Source organism: Pelophylax lessonae (genome assembly GCF_965119305.1).
Source record: "Pelophylax lessonae genome assembly, chromosome: 6".
In the NCBI taxonomy this organism is placed as follows: domain Eukaryota; kingdom Metazoa; phylum Chordata; class Amphibia; order Anura; family Ranidae; genus Pelophylax; species Pelophylax lessonae.
Window position 1 is genome coordinate 1,272,457 of NC_138773.1, and position 25,235 is coordinate 1,297,691.

The window sequence follows — 25,235 nt, forward strand, 5'->3', positions numbered from 1 at the left end:
TTTCTCCTCAGGATAGGGGTGATAAGGACAGATTTCTCCTCAGGATAGGGGTGATAGGGCAGATTTCTCCTCAGGATAGGGGCAGATTTCTCCTCAGGATAGGGGTGATAGGGGCAGATTTCCCCTCAGGATAGGGGTGATAGGGGCAGATTTCTCCTCAGGATTGGGGTGATAAGGGCAGATTTCTCCTCAGGATAGGGGTGATAGGGGCAGATTTCTCCTCAGGATAGGGGTGATAAGGGCAGATTTCTCCTCAGGATAGGGGTGATAGGGGCAGATTTCTCCTCAGGATAGGGGTGATAGGGGCAGATTTCTCCTCAGGATTGGGGTGATAAGGGCAGATTTCTCCTCAGGATAGGGGTGATAATAGCAGATTTCTCCTCAGGATAGGGGTGATAAGGGCAGATTTCTCCTCAGGATAGGGGTGATAGGGGCAGATTTCTCCTCAGGATAGGGGTGATAGGGGCAGATTTCTCCTCAGGATAGGGGTGATAAGGGCAGATTTCTCCTCAGGATAGGAGTGATAGGGGCAGATTTCTCCTCAGGATAGGGGTGATAGGGGCAGATTTCCCCTCAGGATAGGAGTGATAAGGGCAGATTTCTCCTCAGGATAGGGGTGATAGGGGCAGATTTCTCCTCAGGATAGGGGTGATAGGGGCAGATTTCCCCTCAGGATAGGGGTGATAAGGGCAGATTTCTCCTCAGGATAGGGGTGATAAGGACAGATTTCTCCTCAGGATAGGGGTGATAGGGGCAGATTTCTCCTCAGGATAGGGGTGATAGGGGCAGATTTCTCCTCAGGATAGGGGTGATAAGGGCAGATTTCTCCTCAGGATAGGGGTGATAAGGACAGATTTCTCCTCAGGATAGGGGTGATAGGGGCAGATTTCTCCTCAGGATAGGGGTGATAGGGGCAGATTTCCCCTCAGGATAGGGGTGATAAGGGCAGATTTCTCCTCAGGATAGGGGTGATAAGGGCAGATTTCTCCTCAGGATAGGGGTGATAGGGGCAGATTTCTCCTCAGGATAGGGGTGATAAGGGCAGATTTCTCCTCAGGATAGGGGTGATAGGGGCAGATTTCTCCTCAGGATAGGGGTGATAAGGGCAGATTTCTCCTCAGGATTGGGGTGATAAGGGCAAATTTCTCCTCAGGATAGGGGTGATAAGGGCAGATTTCTCCTCAGGATAGGGGTGATAAGGGCAGATTTCTCCTCAGGATAGGGGTGATAGGGGCAGATTTCTCCTCAGGATAGGGGTGATAGGGGCAGATTTCTCCTCAGGATAGGGGTGATAAGGGCAGATTTCTCCTCAGGATAGGGGTGATAGGGGCAGATTTCTCCTCAGGATAGGGGTGATAGGGGCAGATTTCTCCTCAGGATAGGTGTGATAAGGGCAGATTTCTCCTCAGGATAGGGGTGATAGGGGCAGATTTCTCCTCAGGATAGGGGTGATAGGGGCAGATTTCTCCTCAGGATAGGGGTGATAAGGGCAGATTTCTCCTCAGGATAGGGGTGATAAGGACAGATTTCTCCTCAGGATAGGGGTGATAGGGGCACATTTCTCCTCAGGATAGGGGTGATAGGGGCAGATTTCCCCTCAGGATAGGGGTGATAAGGGCAGATTTCTCCTCAGGATAGGGGTGATAAGGGCAGATTTCCCCTCAGGATAGGGGTGATAAGGGCAGATTTCTCCTCAGGATAGGGGTGATAAGGACAGATTTCTCCTCAGGATAGGGGTGATAAGGGAAGATTTCTCCTCAGGATAGGGGTGATAAGGGAAGATTTCTCCTCAGGATAGGGGTGATAGGGGCAGATTTCTCCTCAGGATAGGGGTGATAGGGGCAGATTTCTCCTCAGGATAGGGGTGATAGGGGAAGATTTCCCCTCAGGATAGGGGTGATAGGGGCAGATTTCTCCTCAGGATAGGGGTGATAAGGGCAGATTTCTCCTCAGGATAGGGGTGATAAGGGCAGATTTCTCCTCAGGATAGGGGTGATAGGGGCAGATTTCTCCTCAGGATAGGGGTGATAAGGGCAGATTTCTCCTCAGGATAGGGGTGATAAGGGCAGATTTCTCCTCAGGATAGGGGTGATAGGGGCAGATTTCCCCTCAGGATAGGGGTGATAGGGGCAGATTTCTCCTCAGGATAGGGGTGATAGGGGCAGATTTCTCCTCAGGATAGGGGTGATAGGGGCAGATTTCTCCTCAGGATAGGGGTGATAGGGGCAGATTTCTCCTCAGGATAGGGGTGATAGGGGCAGATTTCTCCTCAGGATAGGGGTGATAAGGGCAGATTTCTCCTCAGGATAGGGGTGATAGGGGCAGATTTCTCCTCAGGATAGGGGTGATAGGGGCAGATTTCTCCTCAGGATAGGGGTGATAAGGGCAGATTTCTCCTCAGGATAGGGGTGATAGGGGCAGATTTCTCCTCAGGATAGGGGTGATAAGGGCAGATTTCTCCTCAGGATAGGGGTGATAGGGGCAGATTTCTCCTCAGGATAGGGGTGATAAGGGCAGATTTCTCCTCAGGATAGGGGTGATAGGGGCAGATTTCTCCTCAGGATAGGGGTGATAGGGGCAGATTTCTCCTCAGGATAGGGGTGATAGGGGCAGATTTCTCCTCAGGATTGGGGTGATAGGGGCACATTTCTCCTCAGGATAGGGGTGATAAGGGCAGATTTCTCCTCAGGATAGGGGTGATAAGGGCAGATTTCTCCTCAGGATAGGGGTGATAGGGGCAGATTTCTCCTCAGGATAGGGGTGATAGGGGCAGATTTCTCCTCAGGATAGGGGTGATAGGGGCAGATTTCTCCTCAGGATAGGGGTGATAAGGGCAGATTTCTCCTCAGGATAGGGGTGATAGGGGCAGATTTCTCCTCAGGATAGGGGTGATAAGGGCAGATTTCTCCTCAGGATAGGGGTGATAAGGGCAGATTTCTCCTCAGGATAGGGGTGATAGGGGCAGATTTCTCCTCAGGATAGGAGTGATAGGGGCAGATTTCTCCTCAGGATAGGGGTGATAAGGGAAGATTTCTCCTCAGGATAGGGGTGATAAGGGCAGATTTCTCCTCAGGATAGGGGTGATGGGGGCAGATTTCTCCTCAGGATAGGGGTGATGGGGGCAGATTTCTCCTCAGGATAGGGGTGATGGGGGCAGATTTCTCCTCAGGATAGGGGTGATAGGGGCAGATTTCTCCTCAGGATAGGGGTGATAGGGGCAGATTTCTCCTCAGGATTGGGGTGATAAGGGGCAGATTTCTCCTCAGGATAGGGGTGATAGGGGCAGATTTCTCCTCAGGATAGGGGTGATAAGGGCAGATTTCTCCTCAGGATAGGGGTGATAAGGACAGATTTCTCCTCAGGATAGGGGTGATAGGGGCAGATTTCTCCTCAGGATAGGGGTGATAGGGGCAGATTTCCCCTCAGGATAGGGGTGATAAGGGCAGATTTCTCCTCAGGATAGGGGTGATAAGGGCAGATTTCCCCTCAGGATAGGGGTGATAAGGACAGATTTCTCCTCAGGATAGGGGTGATAGGGGCAGATTTCTCCTCAGGATAGGGGTGATAGGGGCAGATTTCTCCTCAGGATAGGGGTGATAAGGGCAGATTTCTCCTCAGGATAGGGGTGATAGGGGCAGATTTCTCCTCAGGATAGGGGTGATAGGGGCAGATTTCTCCTCAGGATAGGGGTGATAGGGGCAGATTTCTCCTCAGGATTGGGGTGATAAGGGCAGATTTCTCCTCAGGATAGGGGTGATAAGGGCAGATTTCTCCTCAGGATAGGGGTGATAAGGGCAGATTTCTCCTCAGGATAGGGGTGATAAGGACAGATTTCTCCTCAGGATAGGGGTGATAAGGGCAGATTTCTCCTCAGGATAGGGGTGATAGGGGCAGATTTCTCCTCAGGATAGGGGTGATAGGGGCAGATTTCCCCTCAGGATAGGGGTGATAGGGGCAGATTTCTCCTCAGGATAGGGGTGATAGGGGCAGATTTCTCCTCAGGATAGGGGTGATAGGGGCAGATTTCTCCTCAGGATAGGGGTGATAGGGGCAGATTTCTCCTCAGGATAGGGGTGATAGGGGCAGATTTCTCCTCAGGATAGGGGTGATAAGGGCAGATTTCTCCTCAGGATAGGGGTGATAGGGGCAGATTTCTCCTCAGGATAGGGGTGATAGGGGCAGATTTCTCCTCAGGATAGGGGTGATAGGGGCAGATTTCTCCTCAGGATTGGGGTGATAAGGGCAGATTTCTCCTCAGGATAGGGGTGATAAGGGCAGATTTCTCCTCAGGATAGGGGTGATAGGGGCAGATTTCTCCTCAGGATAGGGGTGATAGGGGCAGATTTCTCCTCAGGATAGGGGTGATAGGGGCAGATTTCTCCTCAGGATAGGGGTGATAGGGGCAGATTTCTCCTCAGGATAGGGGTGATAAGGGCAGATTTCTCCTCAGGATAGGGGTGATAGGGGCAGATTTCTCCTCAGGATAGGGGTGATAAGGGCAGATTTCTCCTCAGGATAGGGGTGATAAGGGCAGATTTCTCCTCAGGATAGGGGTGATAGGGGCAGATTTCTCCTCAGGATAGGGGTGATAGGGGCAGATTTCTCCTCAGGATAGGGGTGATAGGGGCAGATTTCTCCTCAGGATAGGGGTGATAAGGGCAGATTTCTCCTCAGGATAGGGGTGATAGGGGCAGATTTCTCCTCAGGATAGGGGTGATAAGGGCAGATTTCTCCTCAGGATAGGGGTGATATGGGCAGATTTCTCCTCAGGATAGGGGTGATAAGGGAAGATTTCTCCTCAGGATAGGGGTGATAGGGGCAGATTTCTCCTCAGGATAGGGGTGATAAGGGAAGATTTCTCCTCAGGATAGGGGTGATAAGGGCAGATTTCTCCTCAGGATAGGGGTGATGGGGGCAGATTTCTCCTCAGGATAGGGGTGATGGGGGCAGATTTCTCCTCAGGATAGGGGTGATAGGGGCAGATTTCTCCTCAGGATAGGGGTGATAGGGGCAGATTTCTCCTCAGGATAGGGGTGATAGGGGCAGATTTCTCCTCAGGATTGGGGTGATAAGGGGCAGATTTCTCCTCAGGATAGGGGTGATAGGGGAAGATTTCTCCTCAGGATAGGGGTGATAAGGGCAGATTTCTCCTCAGGATAGGGGTGATAAGGACAGATTTCTCCTCAGGATAGGGGTGATAGGGGCAGATTTCTCCTCAGGATAGGGGTGATAGGGGCAGATTTCCCCTCAGGATAGGGGTGATAAGGGCAGATTTCTCCTCAGGATAGGGGTGATAAGGGCAGATTTCCCCTCAGGATAGGGGTGATAAGGACAGATTTCTCCTCAGGATAGGGGTGATAAGGACAGATTTCTCCTCAGGATAGGGGTGATAGGGGCAGATTTCTCCTCAGGATAGGGGTGATAGGGGCAGATTTCTCCTCAGGATAGGGGTGATAGGGGCAGATTTCTCCTCAGGATTGGGGTGATAAGGGCAGATTTCTCCTCAGGATAGGGGTGATAAGGGCAGATTTCTCCTCAGGATAGGGGTGATAGGGGCAGATTTCTCCTCAGGATAGGGGTGATAAGGGCAGATTTCTCCTCAGGATAGGGGTGATAGGGGCAGATTTCTCCTCAGGATAGGGGTGATAGGGGCAGATTTCCCCTCAGGATAGGGGTGATAGGGGCAGATTTCTCCTCAGGATAGGGGTGATAGGGGCAGATTTCTCCTCAGGATAGGGGTGATAGGGGCAGATTTCTCCTCAGGATAGGGGTGATAGGGGCAGATTTCTCCTCAGGATAGGGGTGATAGGGGCAGATTTCTCCTCAGGATAGGGGTGATAAGGGCAGATTTCTCCTCAGGATAGGGGTGATAGGGGCAGATTTCTCCTCAGGATAGGGGTGATAGGGGCAGATTTCTCCTCAGGATAGGGGTGATAGGGGCAGATTTCTCCTCAGGATAGGGGTGATAAGGGAAGATTTCTCCTCAGGATTGGGGTGATAAGGGCAGATTTCTCCTCAGGATAGGGGTGATAAGGGCAGATTTCTCCTCAGGATAGGGGTGATAGGGGCAGATTTCTCCTCAGGATAGGGGTGATAGGGGCAGATTTCTCCTCAGGATAGGGGTGATAGGGGCAGATTTCTCCTCAGGATAGGGGTGATAGGGGCAGATTTCTCCTCAGGATAGGGGTGATAAGGGCAGATTTCTCCTCAGGATAGGGGTGATAGGGGCAGATTTCTCCTCAGGATAGGGGTGATAAGGGCAGATTTCTCCTCAGGATAGGGGTGATAAGGGCAGATTTCTCCTCAGGATAGGGGTGATAAGGGCAGATTTCTCCTCAGGATTGGGGTGATAAGGGCAGATTTCTCCTCAGGATAGGGGTGATAGGGGCAGATTTCTCCTCAGGATAGGGGTGATAGGGGCAGATTTCTCCTCAGGATAGGGGCGATAGGGGCAGATTTCTCCTCAGGATAGGGGCGATAGGGGCAGATTTCTCCTCAGGATAGGGGCTATAGGGGCAGATTTCTCCTCAGGATAGGGGCGATAGGGGCAGATTTCTCCTCAGGATAGGGGCGATAGGGGCAGATTTCTACTCAGGATAGGGGTGATAGGGGCAGATTTCTCCTCAGGATAGGGGTGATAGGGGCAGATTTCTCCTCAGGATAGGGGTGATAGGGGCAGATTTCTCCTCAGGATAGGGGTGACAAGGGCAGATTTCTCCTCAGGATAGGGGTGATAAGGGCAGATTTCTCCTCAGGATAGGGGTGATAGGGGCAGATTTCCCCTCAGGATAGGGGTGATAAGGGCAGATTTCCCCTCAGGATAGGGGTGATAGGGGCAGATTTCTCCTCAGGATAGGGGTGATAGGGGCAGATTTCTCCTCAGGATAGGGGTGATAGGGGCAGATTTCTCCTCAGGATAGGGGTGATAAGGGCAGATTTCTCCTCAGGATAGGGGTGATAAGGGCAGATTTCTCCTCAGGATAGGGGTGATAGGGGCAGATTTCTCCTCAGGATAGGGGTGATAAGGGCAGATTTCTCCTCAGGATAGGGGTGATAAGGGCAGATTTCTCCTCAGGATAGGGGTGATAGGGGCAGATTTCTCCTCAGGATAGGGGCGATAGGGGCAGATTTCTCCTCAGGATAGGGGCGATAGGGGCAGATTTCTCCTCAGGATAGGGGCGATAGGGGCAGATTTCTCCTCAGGATAGGGGCGATAGGGGCAGATTTCTCCTCAGGATAGGGGCGATAGGGGCAGATTTCTCCTCAGGATAGGGGTGATAGGGGCAGATTTCTCCTCAGGATAGGGGTGATAGGGGCAGATTTCTCCTCAGGATAGGGGTGATAGGGGCAGATTTCTCCTCAGGATAGGGGTGATAAGGGCAGATTTCTCCTCAGGATAGGGGTGATAGGGGCAGATTTCTCTTCAGGATAGGAGTGATAAGGGCAGATTTCTCCTCAGGATAGGGGTGATAGGGGCAGATTTCTCCTCAGGATAGGGGTGATAGGGGCAGATTTCTCCTCAGGATAGGGGTGATAAGGGCAGATTTCTCCTCAGGATAGGGGTGATAAGGGCAGATTTCTCCTCAGGATAGGGGTGATAGGGGCAGATTTCTCCTCAGGATAGGGGTGATAAGGGCAGATTTCTCCTCAGGATAGGGGTGATAGGGGCAGATTTCTCCTCAGGATAGGGGTGATAAGGGCAGATTTCTCCTCAGGATAGGGGTGATAAGGGCAGATTTCTCCTCAGGATAGGGGTGATAAGGGCAGATTTCTCCTCAGGATTGGGGTGATAAGGGCAGATTTCTCCTCAGGATAGGGGTGATAGGGGCAGATTTCTCCTCAGGATAGGGGTGATAGGGGCAGATTTCTCCTCAGGATAGGGGCGATAGGGGCAGATTTCTCCTCAGGATAGGGGTGACAAGGGCAGATTTCTCCTCAGGATAGGGGTGATAAGGGCAGATTTCTCCTCAGGATAGGGGTGATAGGGGCAGATTTCCCCTCAGGATAGGGGTGATAAGGGCAGATTTCCCCTCAGGATAGGGGTGATAGGGGCAGATTTCTCCTCAGGATAGGGGTGATAGGGGCAGATTTCTCCTCAGGATAGGGGTGATAGGGGCAGATTTCTCCTCAGGATAGGGGTGATAAGGGCAGATTTCTCCTCAGGATAGGGGTGATAAGGGCAGATTTCTCCTCAGGATAGGGGTGATAGGGGCAGATTTCTCCTCAGGATAGGGGCGATAGGGGCAGATTTCTCCTCAGGATAGGGGCGATAGGGGCAGATTTCTCCTCAGGATAGGGGTGATAGGGGCAGATTTCTCCTCAGGATAGGGGTGATAGGGGCAGATTTCTCCTCAGGATAGGGGTGATAAGGGCAGATTTCTCCTCAGGATAGGGGTGATAGGGGCAGATTTCTCCTCAGGATAGGGGCGATAGGGGCAGATTTCTACTCAGGATAGGGGCGATAGGGGCAGATTTCTCCTCAGGATAGGGGTGATAGGGGCAGATTTCTCCTCAGGATAGGGGTGATAGGGGCAGATTTCCCCTCAGGATAGGGGTGATAAGGGCAGATTTCTCCTCAGGATAGGGGTGATAGGGGCAGATTTCTCCTCAGGATAGGGGTGATAGGGGCAGATTTCTCCTCAGGATTGGGGTGATAGGGGCAGATTTCCCCTCAGGATAGGGGTGATAAGGGCAGATTTCTCCTCAGGATAGGGGTGATAAGGGCAGATTTCTCCTCAGGATAGGGGTGATAAGGGCAGATTTCTCCTCAGTGTGGGGATGGAGATGGGGGAGGGGAGATTTCTCCTCAGGATAGGGGTGATAGGGGCAGATTTCTCCTCAGGATAGGGGCGATAGGGGCAGATTTCTCCTCAGGATAGGGGTGATAGGGGCAGATTTCTCCTCAGGATAGGGGTGATAAGGGCAGATTTCTCCTCAGGATAGGGGTGATAAGGGCAGATTTCTCCTCAGGATAGGGGTGATAAGGGCAGATTTCTCCTCAGGATAGGGGTGATAGGGGCAGATTTCTCCTCAGGATAGGGGTGATAAGGGCAGATTTCTCCTCAGGATAGGGGTGATAAGGGCAGATTTCTCCTCAGGATAGGGGTGATAGGGGCAGATTTCTCCTCAGGATAGGGGCGATAGGGGCAGATTTCTCCTCAGGATAGGGGCGATAGGGGCAGATTTCTCCTCAGGATAGGGGTGATAGGGGCAGATTTCTCCTCAGGATAGGGGTGATAGGGGCAGATTTCTCCTCAGGATAGGGGTGATAAGGGCAGATTTCTCCTCAGGATAGGGGTGATAGGGGCAGATTTCTCCTCAGGATAGGGGCGATAGGGGCAGATTTCTACTCAGGATAGGGGCGATAGGGGCAGATTTCTCCTCAGGATAGGGGTGATAGGGGCAGATTTCTCCTCAGGATAGGGGTGATAGGGGCAGATTTCCCCTCAGGATAGGGGTGATAAGGGCAGATTTCTCCTCAGGATAGGGGTGATAGGGGCAGATTTCTCCTCAGGATAGGGGTGATAGGGGCAGATTTCTCCTCAGGATTGGGGTGATAGGGGCAGATTTCCCCTCAGGATAGGGGTGATAAGGGCAGATTTCTCCTCAGGATAGGGGTGATAAGGGCAGATTTCTCCTCAGTGTGGGGATGGAGATGGGGGAGGGGAGATTTCTCCTCAGTGTGGGGATGGAGATGGGGGGAGGGGAGATTTCTCCTCAGGATAGGGGTGATAGGGGCAGATTTCTCCTCAGTGTGGGGATGGAGATGGGGGAGGGGAGATTTCTCCTCAGTGTGGGGATGGAGATGGGGGAGGGGAGATTTCTCCTCAGTGTAGGGTGTAGGGATCGGAGAATACCATAGAGAGGAGGTCGGAGACATAGATAGTACGGTTTATGTATGGATAATGGACTCTCCTCTCTATCGCTCGGAGGAATGGCGGGTCAGGTGATCTTCATTCTCTCATGTGATTGGCTTTCGACACATCCGCCTTAGAGTCCAGAATGCCACCACTCACAGAAGAGGAGGAGGAGCCCCTCTCACGGGTATGGTTATTTTCACGGAACACCGCCCCTTCATCCGTGACGTCAAGGCCACGCCCTACATGAAATGCATTGAGTCTCCGCCCCCTCCGCCATTTTGCGCAGGCAGCGCTGGCTGAGAGAAGCTCATTCGCGGAGAATCTTCCCCGCCCAGTCAGCCCGCCAATACCGGTCCCCAGGAGTCGGAGCTCCGCCCCCCGCCCCGGACCCAGCCGCAGAGGCCGAGCGCCGTGTGTGAGGGACGGATGGCGGCGGATGGTGACCGCTGAGAAGAACCGACAACCGGCGTCTTCCCGCTCAGGTGAGACAAGATGGCGGAGGCGGGTCAGGTGACCGCCGGCGGATGTGTGCCCTGGAGGGGGCGGGGCTTGAGAACGTCTGTATACCATCCCTATATACTGTGTGTGAGAGGACCCCGTATATACCGTATACTGTGTGTGAGAGAGAACCCCGTATATACCGTATACTGTGTGTGTGAAAGGATCCCGTATATACCGTATACTGTGTGTGAGGAGACCCCGTATATACCGTATACTGTGTGTGTGAGAGGAGACCCTGTATATACCGTATACTGTGTGTGTGTGTGAGGAAACCCCGTATATACTGTATACTGTGTGTGAGGAGACCCCGTATATACCGTATACTGTGTGTGAGAGGACCCCGTATATACCGTATACTGTGTGTGAGAGGACCCCGTATATACCGTATACTGTGTGTGAGAGGACCCCGTATATACCGTATACTGTGTGTGAGGTGACCCCGTATATACCGTATACTGTGTGTGTGAGGAGACCCCGTATATACCGTATACTGTGTGTGAGAGGACCCTGTATATACCGTATACTGTGTGTGAGGAGACCCCGTATATACCGTATACTGTGTGTGAGAGGACCCCGTATATACCGTATACTGTGTGTGAGGTGACCCCGTATATACCGTATACTGTGTGTGTGAGGAGACCCCATATATACTGTGTGTGTGTGAGGACCCCGTATATACCGTATACTGTGTGTGAGAGGACCCGTATATACCGTATACTGTGTGTGAGAGGACCCCGTATATACCGTATACTGTATGTGAGGGGGACCCCGTATATACCGTATACTGTGTGTGAGGAGACCCCGTATATACCGTATACTGTGTGTGAGGAGACCCCGTATATACCGTATACTGTGTGTGAGGAGACCCCGTATATACCGTATACTGTGTGTGAGAGGACCCCGTATATACCGTATACTGTGTGTGAGGAGACCCCGTATATACCGTATACTGTGTGTGAGGAGACCCCATATATACCGTATACTGTGTGTGAGTAGACCCCGTATATACCGTATACTGTGTGTGAGAGAGGAGACCCCGTATATACCGTATACTGTGTGTGAGGAGACCCCATATATACCGTATACTGTGTGTGAGGAGACCCTGTATATACTGTATACTGTGTGTGAGAGGACCCCGTATATACCGTATACTGTGTGTGAGGGGACCCCGTATATACCGTATACTGTGTGTGAGGAGACCCCGTATATACCGTATACTGTGTGTGTGAAAGGATCCCGTATATACCGTATACTGTGTGTGAGAGGACCCTGTATATACCGTATACTGTGTGTGAGAGGACCCCATATATACCGTATACTGTGTGTGAGGAGACCCCGTATATACCGTATACTGTGTGTGTGAGAGGAGACCCTGTATATACCGTATACTGTGTGTGAGGGGACCCCGTATATACCGTATACTGTGTGTGAGGGGACCCCGTATATACCGTATACTGTGTGTGAGAGGACCCCGTATATACTGTATACTGTGTGTGAGAGGACCCCGTATATACTGTGTGTGAGGAGACCCCGTATATACCGTATACTGTGTGTGAGAGGACCCCCTATATACTGTATACTGTGTGTGAGGGGACCCGTATATACCGTATACTGTGTGTGAGAGAGGACCCTGTATATACCGTATACTGTGTGTGAGAGGACCCGTATATACCGTATACTGTGTGTGAGGAGACCCCGTATATACCGTATACTGTGTGTGAGGAGACCCTGTATATACTGTATACTGTGTGTGAGGGGACCCCGTATATACCGTATACTGTGTGTGAGAGAGAACCCCGTATATACCGTATACTGTGTGTGAGAGAACCCCGTATATACCGTATACTGTGTGTGAGGAGACCCCGTATATACCGTATACTGTGTGTGAGGAGACCCTGTATATACTGTATACTGTGTGTGAGGGGACCCCGTATATACCGTATACTGTGTGTGAGAGGACCCGTATATACCGTATACTGTGTGTGAGGAGACCCCGTATATACCATATACTGTGTGTGAGAGGACCCCGTATATACCGTATACTGTGTGTGAGAGAACCCCGTATATACCGTATACTGTGTGTGAGGAGACCCCGTATATACCGTATACTGTGTGTGAGAGGACCCCGTATATACCGTATACTGTGTGTGTGTGTGTGTGTGAGAGGACCCCGTATATACCGTATACTGTGTGTGAGGAGACCCCGTATATACCGTATACTGTGTGTGAGGGGACCCCGTATATACCGTATACTGTGTGTGAGGAGACCCCGTATATACCGTATACTGTGTGTGAGGGGACCCCGTATATACCGTATACTGTGTGTGAGGGGACCCCGTATATACCGTATACTGTGTGTGAGGGGACCCCGTATATACCGTATACTGTGTGTGTGAGAGGACCCCGTATATAACGTATACTGTGTGTGAGAGGACCCCGTATATACTGTATACTGTGTGTGAGGGGGACCCCGTATATACTGTATACTGTGTGTGAGAGGACCCCGTATATACTGTGTGTGAGGAGACCCCGTATATACCGTATACTGTGTGTGAGAGGACCCCGTATATACTGTATACTGTGTGTGAGAGGACCCCGTGTATACCGTATACTGTGTGTGAGAGGACCCCGTATATACCGTATACTGTGTGTGAGAGGACCCCCTATATACCGTATACTGTGTGAGAGAGGACCCCCTATATACCGTATACTGTGTGTGAGACGACCCCGTATATACCGTATACTGTGTGTGAGGAGACCCCGTATATACCGTATACTGTGTGTGAAGAGACCCTGTATATACCGTATACTGTGTGTGAGGGGACCCCGTATATACCGTATACTGTGTGTGAGAGGACCCCGTATATACCGTATGCTGTGTGTGAGGGGGACCCCGTATATACCGTATACTGTGTGTAAGAGGACCCCGTATATACCGTATACTGTGTGTGTGAGAGGACCCCGTATATACTGTATACTGTGTGTGAGAGGACCCCGTATATACCGTATGCTGTGTGTGAGGGGGACCCCGTATATTCTGTATACTGTGTGTGAGGGGGACCCCGTATATACTGTATACTGTGTGTGAGAGGTCCCCGTATATACTGTGTGTGAGGAGACCCCGTATATTCCGTATACTGTGTGTGAGAGGACCCCGTATATACCGTATACTGTGTGTGAGAGGACCCCGTATATACCGTATACTGTGTGTGAGAGGACCCCGTATATACCGTATACTGTGTGTGAGAGGACCCCGTATATACCGTATACTGTGTGTGAGAGGACCCCGTATATACCGTCTACTGTGTGTGAGAGGACTCCGTATATACTGTGTGTGAGGAGACCCCGTATATACCGTATACTGTGTGTGAGGAGACCCTGTATATACCGTATACTGTGTGTGAGAGGACCCCGTATATACCGTATACTGTGTGTGAGAGGACCCCGTATATACCGTGTGTAAGAGGACCCCGTATATACCGTATACTTTGTGTGAGAGAGGACCCCGTATATACCGTATACTTTGTGTGAGAGAGGACCCCGTATATACCGTATACTGTGTGTGAGAGGACCCCGTATATACCGTATACTTTGTGTGAGAGAGGACCCCGTATATACCGTATACTGTGTGTAAGAGGACCCCGTATATACCGTATACTTTGTGTGAGAGAGGACCCCGTATATACCGTATACTGTGTGTGAGAGGACCCCGTATATACCGTATACTGTGTGTGTGAGAGGACTCTGTATATACCGTATACTGTGTGTGTGTGATAGGACCCCGTATATACCGTATACTGTGTGTGAGGAGACCCTGTATATACTGTATACTGTGTGTGAGGAGACCCCGTATATACCGTATACTGTGTGTGAGGAGACCCCGTATATACCGTATACTGTGTGTGAGAGGACCCCGTATATACCGTATACTTTGTGTGAGAGAGGACCCCGTATAAACTGTGTGTGAGGAGACCCCGTATATACCGTATACTGTGTGTGTGTGAGAGGACTCCGTATATACTGTGTGTGAGGAGACCCCGTATATACCGTATACTGTGTGTGAGGAGACCCCGTATATACCGTATACTGTGTGTGAGAGGACCCCGTATATACTGTGTGTGAGGGGACCCCGTATATACCGTATACTGTGTGTGAGGGGACCCCGTATATACCGTATACTGTGTGTGAGAGGACCCCGTATATACCGTATACTGTGTGTGAGGAGACCCCGTATATACCGTATACTGTGTGTGAGAGGACCCCGTATATACCGTATACTGTGTGTGAGAGGACCCCGTATATACCGTATACTGTGTGTGAGAGGACCCCGTATATACCGTATACTGTTTGTGAGGAGACCCCGTATATACCGTATACTGTGTGTGAGAGGACCCCGTATATACCGTATACTGTGAGTGAGGAGACCCTGTATATACCGTATACTGTGTGTAAGAGGACCCCGTATATACTGTATACTTTGTGTGAGAGAGGACCCCGTATATACCGTATACTGTGTGTGAGAGGACCCCGTATATACCGTATACTTTGTGTGAGAGAGGACCCCGTATATACCGTATACTTTGTGTGAGAGAGGACCCCGTATATACCGTATACTGTGTGTGAGAGGACCCCGTATATACCGTATACTGTGTGTGTGAGAGGACCCCGTATATACCGTATACTGTGTGTGTGAGAGGACTCTGTATATACCGTATACTGTGTGTGTGAGAGGACCCCGTATATACCGTATACTGTGTGTGAGGAGACCCCGTATATACCGTATACTGTGTGTGAGGAGACCCCGTATATACCGTATACTGTGTGTGAGAGGACCCCGTATATACCGTATACTTTGTGTGAGAGAGGACCCCGTATATACTGTGTGTGAGGAGACCCCGTATATACCGTATACTGTGTGTGAGGAGACCCCGTATATACCGTATACTGTGTGTGAGAGGACCCCGTATATACTGTGTGTGAGGGGACCCCATATATACCGTATACTGTGTGTGAGGGGACCCCGTATATACCGCATACTGTGTGTGAGAGGACCCCGTATATACCGTATACTGTGTGTGTGAGAGGACTCTGTATATACCGTATACTGTGTGTGTGAGAGGACCCCGTATATACCGTATACTGTGTGTGAGGAGACCCCGTATATACCGTATACTGTGTGTGAGGAGACCCCGTATATACCGTATACGGTGTGTGAGAGGACCCCGTATATACCGTATACTTTGTGTGAGAGAGGACCCCGTATATACTGTGTGTGAGGAGACCCCGTATATACCGTATACTGTGTGTGTGAGAGGACTCCGTATATACTGTGTGTGAGGAGACCCCGTATATACCGTATACTGTGTGTGAGGAGACCCCGTATATACCGTATACTGTGTGTGAGAGGACCCCGTATATACTGTGTGTGAGGGGACCCCATATATACCGTATACTGTGTGTGAGGGGACCCCGTATATACCGTATACTGTGTGTGAGAGGACCCCGTATATACCGTATACTGTGTGTGAGGAGACCCCGTATATACCGTATACTGTGTGTGAGAGGACCCCGTATATACCGTATACTGTGTGTGAGAGGACCCTGTATATACCGTATACTGTGTGTGAGAGGACCCCGTATATACCGTATACTGTTTGTGAGGAGACCCTGTATATACCGTATACTGTGTGTGAGAGGACCCCGTATATACTGTGAGTGAGGGGACCCCGTATATACCGTATACTGTGTGTGAGGAGACCCCGTATATACCGTATACTGTGTGTGAGAGAGGACTCCGTATATACCGTATACTGTGTGTGTGAGAGGACCCCGTATATACCGTATACTGTGTGTGAGGAGACCCCGTATATACCGTATACTGTGTGTGAGGAGACCCCGTATATACCGTATACTGTGTGTGAGAGGACCCCGTATATACCGTATACTTTGTGTGAGAGAGGACCCCGTATATACCGTATACTGTGTGTGTGAGAGGACTCCGTATATACTGTGTGTGAGGAGACCCCGTATATACCGTATACTGTGTGTGAGGAGACCCCGTATATACTGTATACTGTGTGTGAGAGGACCCCGTATATACTGTGAGTGAGGGGACCCCGTATATACCGTATACTGTGTGTGAGCGGACCCCGTATATACCGTATACTGTGTGTGAGGGGACCCCGTATATACCGTATACTGTGTGTGAGGAGACCCTGTATATACCGTATACTGTGTGTGAGAGGACCCCGTATATACCGTATACTGTGTGTGAGAGGACCCTGTATATACCGTATACTGTGTGTGAGAGGACCCCGTATATACCGTATACTGTTTGTGAGGAGACCCTGTATATACCGTATACTGTGTGTGAGAGGACCCCGTATATACCGTATACTGTGTGTGAGGAGACCCTGTATATACCGTATACTGTGTGTGAGAGGACCCCGTATATACCGTATACTGTGTGTGAGGGGACCCCGTATATACCGTATACTGTGTGTGAGGGGACCCCGTATATACCGTATACTGTGTGAGAGAGGACCCCGTATATACCGTATACTGTGTGTGAGAGGACCCCGTATATACCGTATACTGTGTGTGAGAGGACCCCGTATATACCGTATACTGTGTGTGAGAGGACCCCGTATATACCGTATACTGTGTGTGAGAGGACCCCGTATATACCGTATACTGTGTGTGAGAGATCCCTGTATATACTGTATACTGTGTGTGAGAGGACCCCGTATATACCGTATACCGTGTGTGAGGGGGACCCCGTATATACCGTGTGTGAGGAGGACCCCGTATATACCGTATACTGTGTGTGAGAGAGGACCCCGTATATACCGTATACTGTGTGTGAGAGGAGACCCCGTATATACCGTATACTGTGTGTGAGAGGACCCCGTATATACCGTATACTGTGTGTGAGAGGACCCCGTATATACCGTATACTGTGTGTGAGGAGACCCTGTATATACTGTGTGTGAGGAGACCCTGTATATACCGTATACTGTGTGTGAGAGGACCCCATATATACCGTATACTGTGTGTGAGAGGACCCCATATATACCGTATACTGTGTGTGTGAGAGAGGACCCCGTATATACCGTATACTGTGTGTGAGAGGATCCCATATATACCGTATACTGTGTGTGTGAGAGAGGACCCCGTATATACCGTATACTGTGTGTGTGAGATCCCTGTATATACCGTATACTGTGTGTGAGGGGGACCCCGTGTATACTGTGTGTGAGAGGACCCCGTATATACCGTATACTGTGTGTGAGGAGACCCTGTATATACCGTATACTGTGTGTGAGAGGACCCCGTATATACCGTATACTGTGTGTGAGGAGACCCCGTATATACCGTATACTGTGTGAGAGAGGACCCCGTATATACCGTATACTGTGTGTGAGAGGACCCCGTATATACCGTATACTGTGTGTGAGGAGACCCTGTATATACCGTATACTGTGTGTGAGAGGACCCCATATATACCGTATACTGTGTGTGAGAGGACCCCGTATATACCGTATACTGTGTGTGAGAGGACCCCGTATATACCGTATACTGTGTGTGAGAGGACCCCGTATATACCGTATACTGTGTGTGAGAGGACCCCGTATATACCGTATACTGTGTGTGAGAGGACCCCGTATATACCGTATACTGTGTGTGAGAGGACCCCGTATATACCGTATACTGTGTGTGAGAGGACCCCGTATATACCGTATACTGTGTGTGAGAGATCCCTGTATATACTGTATACTGTGTGTGAGAGGACCCCGTATATACCGTATACCGTGTGTGAGGGGGACCCCGTATATACCGTGTGTGAGGAGGACCCCGTATATACCGTATACTGTGTGTGAGAGAGGACCCCGTATATACCGTATACTGTGTGTGAGAGGAGACCCCGTATATACCGTATACTGTGTGTGAGAGGACCCCGTATATACCATATACTGTGTGTGAGGAGACCCTGTATATACTGTGTGTGAGGAGACCCTGTATATACCGTATACTGTGTGTGAGAGGACCCCATATATACCGTATACTGTGTGTGAGAGGACCCCATATATACCGTATACTGTGTGTGTGAGAGAGGACCCCGTATATACCGTATACTGTGTGTGAGAGGATCCCATATATACCGTATACTGTGTGTGTGAGAGAGGACCCCGTATATACCGTATACTGTGTGTGTGAGATCCCTGTATATACCGTATACTGTGTGTGAGGGGGACCCCGTGTATACTGTGTGTGAGAGGACCCCGTATATACCGTATACTGTGTGTGAGGAGACCCTGTATATACCGTATACTGTGTGTGAGAGGACCCCGTATATACCGTATACTGTGTGTGAGGAGACCCCGTATATACCGTATACTGTGTGAGAGAGGACCCCGTATATACCGTATACTGTGTGTGAGAGGACCCCGTATATACCGTATACTGTGTGTGAGGAGACCCTGTATATACCGTATACTGTGTGTGAGAGGACCCCATATATACCGTATACTGTGTGTGAGAGGACCCCGTATATACCGTATACTGTGTGTGAGAGGACCCCGTATATACCGTATACTGTGTGTGAGAGGACCCCGTATATACCGTATACTGTGTGTGAGAGGACCCTGTATACTGTGTGTGAGAGGACCCCGTATATACCGTATACTGTGTGTGTGAGAGGACCCCGTATATACCGTATACTGTGTGTGTGAGAGGACCCCGTATATACCGTATACAGTGTGTAAGAGGACCCCGTATATACCGTATACTGTGTGTGAGAGGACCCCGTATATACTGTGTGTGAGAGGACCCCGTATACTGTGTGTGTGAGAGGACCCCGTATATACCGTATACTGTGTGTGAGAGGACCCCGTATATACCGTATACTGTGTGTGAGAGAGGACCCCGTATATACCGTATACTGTGTGCGAGAGAGGACCCCGTATATACCGTATACTGTGTGTGAGAGAGATCCCCGTATATACCGTATACTGTGTGTGAGGAGATACCGTATACTGTGTGTGAGAGAAGACCCCGTATATACCGTATACTGTGTGTGAGGGGGACCCCGTATATACCGTATACTGTGTGTGAGATAGGACCCCGTATATACCGCATACTGTGTGTGAGAGGACCCCGTATATACCGTATACTGTGTGTGAGAGGTCCCCATATATACCGCATACTGTGTGTGAGAGGACCCTGTATATACCGTATATTGTGTGTGAGAGGACCCCGTATATACCGTATACTGTGTGTGTTAGAGAGAGGACCCCGTATATACCGTATACTGTGTGTGTGAGGGGCCCCCGTATATACCGTATACTGTGTGTTAGGACCCCGTATATACCGTATACTGTGTGTGTGTGAGAGGATCCTGTATATACTGTGTGTGAGAGGACCCCGTATATACCGTATACTGTGTGTGAGGGGACCCCGTATATACCGTATACTGTGTGAGAGAGGACCCCGTATATACCGTATACTGTGTGTGAGAGGACCCCGTATATACCGTATACTGTGTGTGAGAGGACCCCGTATATACTGTATACTGTGTGTGAGAGATCCCTGTATATACTGTATACTGTGTGTGAGAGGACCCCGTATATACCGTATACCGTGTGTGAGGGGGACCCCGTATATACCGTGTGTGAGGAGGACCCCGTATATACCGTATACTGTGTGTGAGAGAGGACCCCGTATATACCGTATACTGTGTGTGAGAGGAGACCCCGTATATACCGTATACTGTGTGTGAGAGGACCCCGTATATACCGTATACTGTGTGTGAGGAGACCCTGTATATACTGTGTGTGAGGAGACCCTGTATATACCTTATACTGTGTGTGAGAGGACCCCATATATACCGTATACTGTGTGTGAGAGGACCCCATATATACCGTATACTGTGTGTGTGAGAGAGGACCCCGTATATACCGTATACTGTGTGTGAGAGGATCCCATATATACCGTATACTGTGTGTGTGAGAGAGGACCCCGTATATACCGTATACTGTGTGTGTGAGATCCCTGTATATACCGTATACTGTGTGTGAGGGGGACCCCGTGTATACTGTGTGTGAGAGGACCCCGTATATACCGTATACTGTGTGTGAGGAGACCCTGTATATACCGTATACTGTGTGTGAGAGAGGACCCCGTATATACCGTATACTGTGTGTGAGGAGACCCCGTATATACCGTATACTGTGTGTGTGAGAGGACCCCGTATATACCGTATACTGTGTGTGAGGAGACCCCGTATATACCGTATACTGTGTGTGAGAGAGGACCCCGTATATACCGTATACTGTGTGTGAGAGGACCCCGTATATACCGTATACTGTGTGTGAGGAGACCCTGTATATACCGTATACTGTGTGTGAGAGGACCCCGTATATACCGTATACTGTGTGTGAGAGGACCCCGTATATACCGTATACTGTGTGTGAGAGGACCCCGTATATACCGTATACTGTGTGTGAGAGGACCCTGTATACTGTGTGTGAGAGGACCCCGTATATACCGTATACTGTGTGTATGAGAGGACCCCGTATATACCGTATACAGTGTGTAAGAGGACCCCGTATATACCGTATACTGTGTGTGAGAGGACCCCGTATATACTGTGTGTGAGAGGACCCCGTATACTGTGTGTGTGAGAGGACCCCGTATATACTGTGTGTGAGGTGACCCCGTATATACCGTATACTGTGTGTGTTATAACCCCATATATACCGTATACTGTGTGTGAGGGGACCCCGTATATACCGTATACTGTGTGTGAGATGACCCCGTATATACCGTATACTGTGTGTGTTATAACCCCATATATACCGTATACTGTGTGTGAGGGGACCCCGTATATACCGTATACTGTGTGTGTGAGAGGACCCTGTATATACAGTGCCTTGCAAAAGTATTCGGCCCCCTTGAACTTTGCGACCTTTTGCCACATTTCAGGCTTCAAACATAAAGATATATTATCTAGATCTAAATCTAGAGATATATATTACAAACTTTGTTAACAAACTGAAAAATTGGGCGTGCAAAATTATTCAGCCCCTTTACTTTCAGTGCAGCAAACTCTCTCCAGAAGTTCAGTGAGGATCTCTGAATGATCCAATGTTGACCTAAATGACTAATGATGATAAATAGAATCCACCTGTGTGTAATCAAGTCTCCGTATAAATGCACCTGCACTGTGATAGTCTCAGAGGTCCGTTTAAAGCGCAGAGAGCATCATGAAGAACAAGGAACACACCAGGCAGGTCCGAGATACTGTTGTGGAAAAGTTTAAAGCCGGATTTGGATACAAAAAGATTTCCCAAGCTTTAAACATCCCAAGGAGCACTGTGCAAGCGATAATATTAAAATGGAAGGAGTATCAGACCACTGCAAATCTAGGAAGACCTGGCCGTCCCTCTAAACTTTCAGCTCATACAAGGAGAAGACTGATCAGAGATGCAGCCAAGAGGCCCATGATCACTCTGGATGAACTGCAGAGATCTACAGCTGAGGTGGGAGACTCTGTCCATAGGACAACAATCAGTCGTATACTGCACAAATCTGCCCTTTATGGAAGAGTGGCAAGAAGAAAGACATTTCTTAAGGCTCCGTTCACATGTAGGCGTTTTTGGGGAGTTTTTCTGCTCTAGGATCAGCTCTCAAAACGCCCAACAAGACAAATCCTATTCATTTCAATGGCCCCTGTTCATATCTGAGCGTTTTGACGCTGTAAGCAAAACGCCCAACGCTCAAAAAAGTACATGAGCTTCTTTTTGGGCAGATTACAGGCGTTTTCCATTGGTTTCTATTCAATCTAAAAACGCCTGCACAAAAAAACTCCTGTAAATCGCGGTAAAAACGCGCGAAAACGCTACGCTCAGGTGTGAATGTAGCCTAAAGAAATCCAGAAAAAATGTAGTTTAAAGTTTGCCACAAGCCACCTGGGAGACACCAAACATGTGGAAGAAGGAGCTCTGCTCAGATGAAACCAAAATCAAACTTTTTGGCAACAATGCAAAACATTGTGTTTGGCGTAAAATCAACACAGCTCATCACCCTGAACACACCATCCCCCACTGTGAAACATGGTGGTGGCAGCATCATGGTTTGGGCCTGCTTTTCTTCAGCAGGGACAGGGAAGATGGTTAAAATTGATGGGAAGATGGATGGAGCCAAATACAGGACCATTCTGGAAGAAAACCTGATGGAGTCTGCAAAAGACCTGAGACTGGGACGGAGATTTGTCTTCCAACAAGACAATGATCCAAAACATAAAGCAAAATCTACAATGGAATGGTTCACAAATAAACATATCCAGGTGTTAGAATGGCCAAGTCAAAGTCCAGACCTGAATCCAATCGAGAATCTGTGGAAAGAACTGAAAACTGCTGTTCACAAACACTCTCCATCCAACCTCACTGAGCTCGAGCGGTTTTGCAAGGAGGAATGGGCAAAAATTTCAGTCTCTCGATGTGCAAAACTGATAGAGACATACCCCAAGCGACTTACAGCTGTAATCGCAGCAAAAGGTGGCGCTACAAAGTATTAACTTAAGGGGGCTGAATAATTTTGCACGCCCAAGTTTTCCGTTTTTTATTTGTTAAAGTTTGAAATATCCAATAAATTTCGTTCCACTTCATGATTGTGTCCCACTTGTTGATTCTTCACAAAAAATTACAGTTTTATATCTTTATGTTTGAAGCCTGAAATGTGGCAAAAGGTCGCAAAAGTTCAAGGGGGCCAAATACTTTCGCAAGGCACTGTACCGTATACTGTGTGTGTTAGGACCCCGTATATACCGTATACTGTGTGTGAGAGGACCCCGTATAGTGCGTGTGTGAGAGGACCCCGTATATATCGTATAGTGTGTGTGTGAGAGGACCCCGTATATACTGTGTATGTTAGGACCCCGTATACTGTGTGTGAGGGGACCCCGTATATACCGTATACTGGGTTAGGACTCCGTATATACCGTATACTGTGTGTGTGAGGACCACGTATATACCGTATACTGTGTGTGTGTGAGAGGACCCTGTATATATCGTATAGTGTGTGTGTGAGAGGACCCTGTATATACTGTGTGTGTGTGAGGGGACCCCGTATACACCGTATACTGTGTGTGTGAGGAGACCCCGTATATACCGTATACTGTGTGTGTGTTAGGACTCCGTGTATACCGTATACTGTGTGTGTGTTAGGACCCCGTATATACCGTATACTGTGTGTGAGGGGACCCCGTATATACCGTATACTGTGTGTGAGGGGACCCCGTATATACCGCATACTGTGTGTTAGGAGACCCCGTATATACCGTATACTGTGTGTGTGTGCGCGTTAGGACCCCGTATATACAGTATACTGTGTGTGAGAGGACCCGTATATACCGTATACTGTGTGTGAGGGGGACCCCGTATATACCGCATACTGTGTGTGTTAGGAGACCCCGTATATACCGTATACTGTGTGTGTGTGTTAGGACCCCGTATATACCGTATACTGTGTGTGAGAGAACCCCACATATACCGTATACTGTGTGTGTGTGTGTGTGAGAGGACCCTTATATACTGTATACTGTGTGAGAGGACCCATATATACCGTATACTGTGTGAGGAGACCCCGTATATACAGTATACTGTGTGTGAGGAGACCCCGTATATACTGTGTGTGAGGACCCAGTATATACCGTATACTGTGTGTAAGAGGACCCGTATATACTATATACTGTGTGTGTGAGGAGACCTCGTATATACCGTATACTGTGTGTGTGAGAGGACCCCGTATATACCGTATACTGTGTGTGTGTGTGAGAGGACCCTGTATATACCGTATACTGTGTGTGAGAGGACCCCGTATATACTGTATACTGTGTGTGTGAGGGGACCCCATATATACTGTGTGTGAGGGGACACCATATGTACCGTATACTGTGTGTGAGGGAACCCCATGTATACTGTGTGAGGACCCCGTATATACCGTATACTGGGTGTGGGAGGGGACCCCATATATACCGTATACTGTGTGTTAGGACCCCGTATATACCGTATACTGTGTGTGAGGGGACCCCCTATATACCGTATACTGTGTGTGTTAGGACCCCCGTATATACAGTATACTTTGTGTGAGAGGGGACCCTGTATATACCGTATACTGTGTGAGAGGGGACCCCATATATACCGTATACTGTGTATGAGAGGACCCCGTGTATAAGGTGTGTGAGAGGACCATGTATATACTGTATACTGTGTGTGTGAGGACCCCGTATATACTGTGTGTGTTAGGACCCCGTATTTACCGTATACTGTGTGAGAGGACACCGTATATACTGTGTGTGTGTGTGTGTGGACCCTGTATATTCCATATACTGTGTGTGTTAGGACCCCGTATATACCGTATACTGTGTGTGTGTTAGGACCCCGTATATATTGTATATTGTGTGTGAGAGGACCTCGTATATACTGTGTGTGAGAGGACCCTGTGTATAAAGTATACTGTGTGTGAGGAGACCCCATATATACCGTATAGTGTGTGTGTGGGGACCCCGTATATACCGTATACTGTGTGTGTGTGTGTGTGGGGACCCCGTATATACCGTATACTGTGTGTGTGTGTGTGTGGGGACCCCGTATATACCGTATACTGTGCGTGTGTGAGAGGACCCCGTATATACCATGTGAGAGGACCCCGTATATACCGTATACGATGTGTGTGAGAGGACCCCGTGTATACCGTATACTGTGTGTGGGGACCCCGTATATACCGTATACTGTGTGTGGGGACCCCGTATATATTGTATACTGTGTGTGTGTGGGGACCCCGTATATACCGTATTCTGTGTGTGTGTGGGGA

General features: G+C 49.4%; 1 protein-coding gene across 1 annotated transcript in view; it reads left to right on the top strand.

The window, feature by feature from the left end:
• The first annotated feature begins 10,127 nt into the window (after positions 1-10,127).
• The window catches only part of SRCAP (Snf2 related CREBBP activator protein), a 93,444-nt gene continuing 78,336 nt past the window's right edge, over positions 10,128-25,235 (top strand). The window contains exon 1 of the mRNA XM_082260524.1: positions 10,128-10,342. The gene's annotated coding sequence lies outside the window, so the exon portion shown is untranslated. The remainder of the gene's footprint in view (positions 10,343-25,235) is intronic.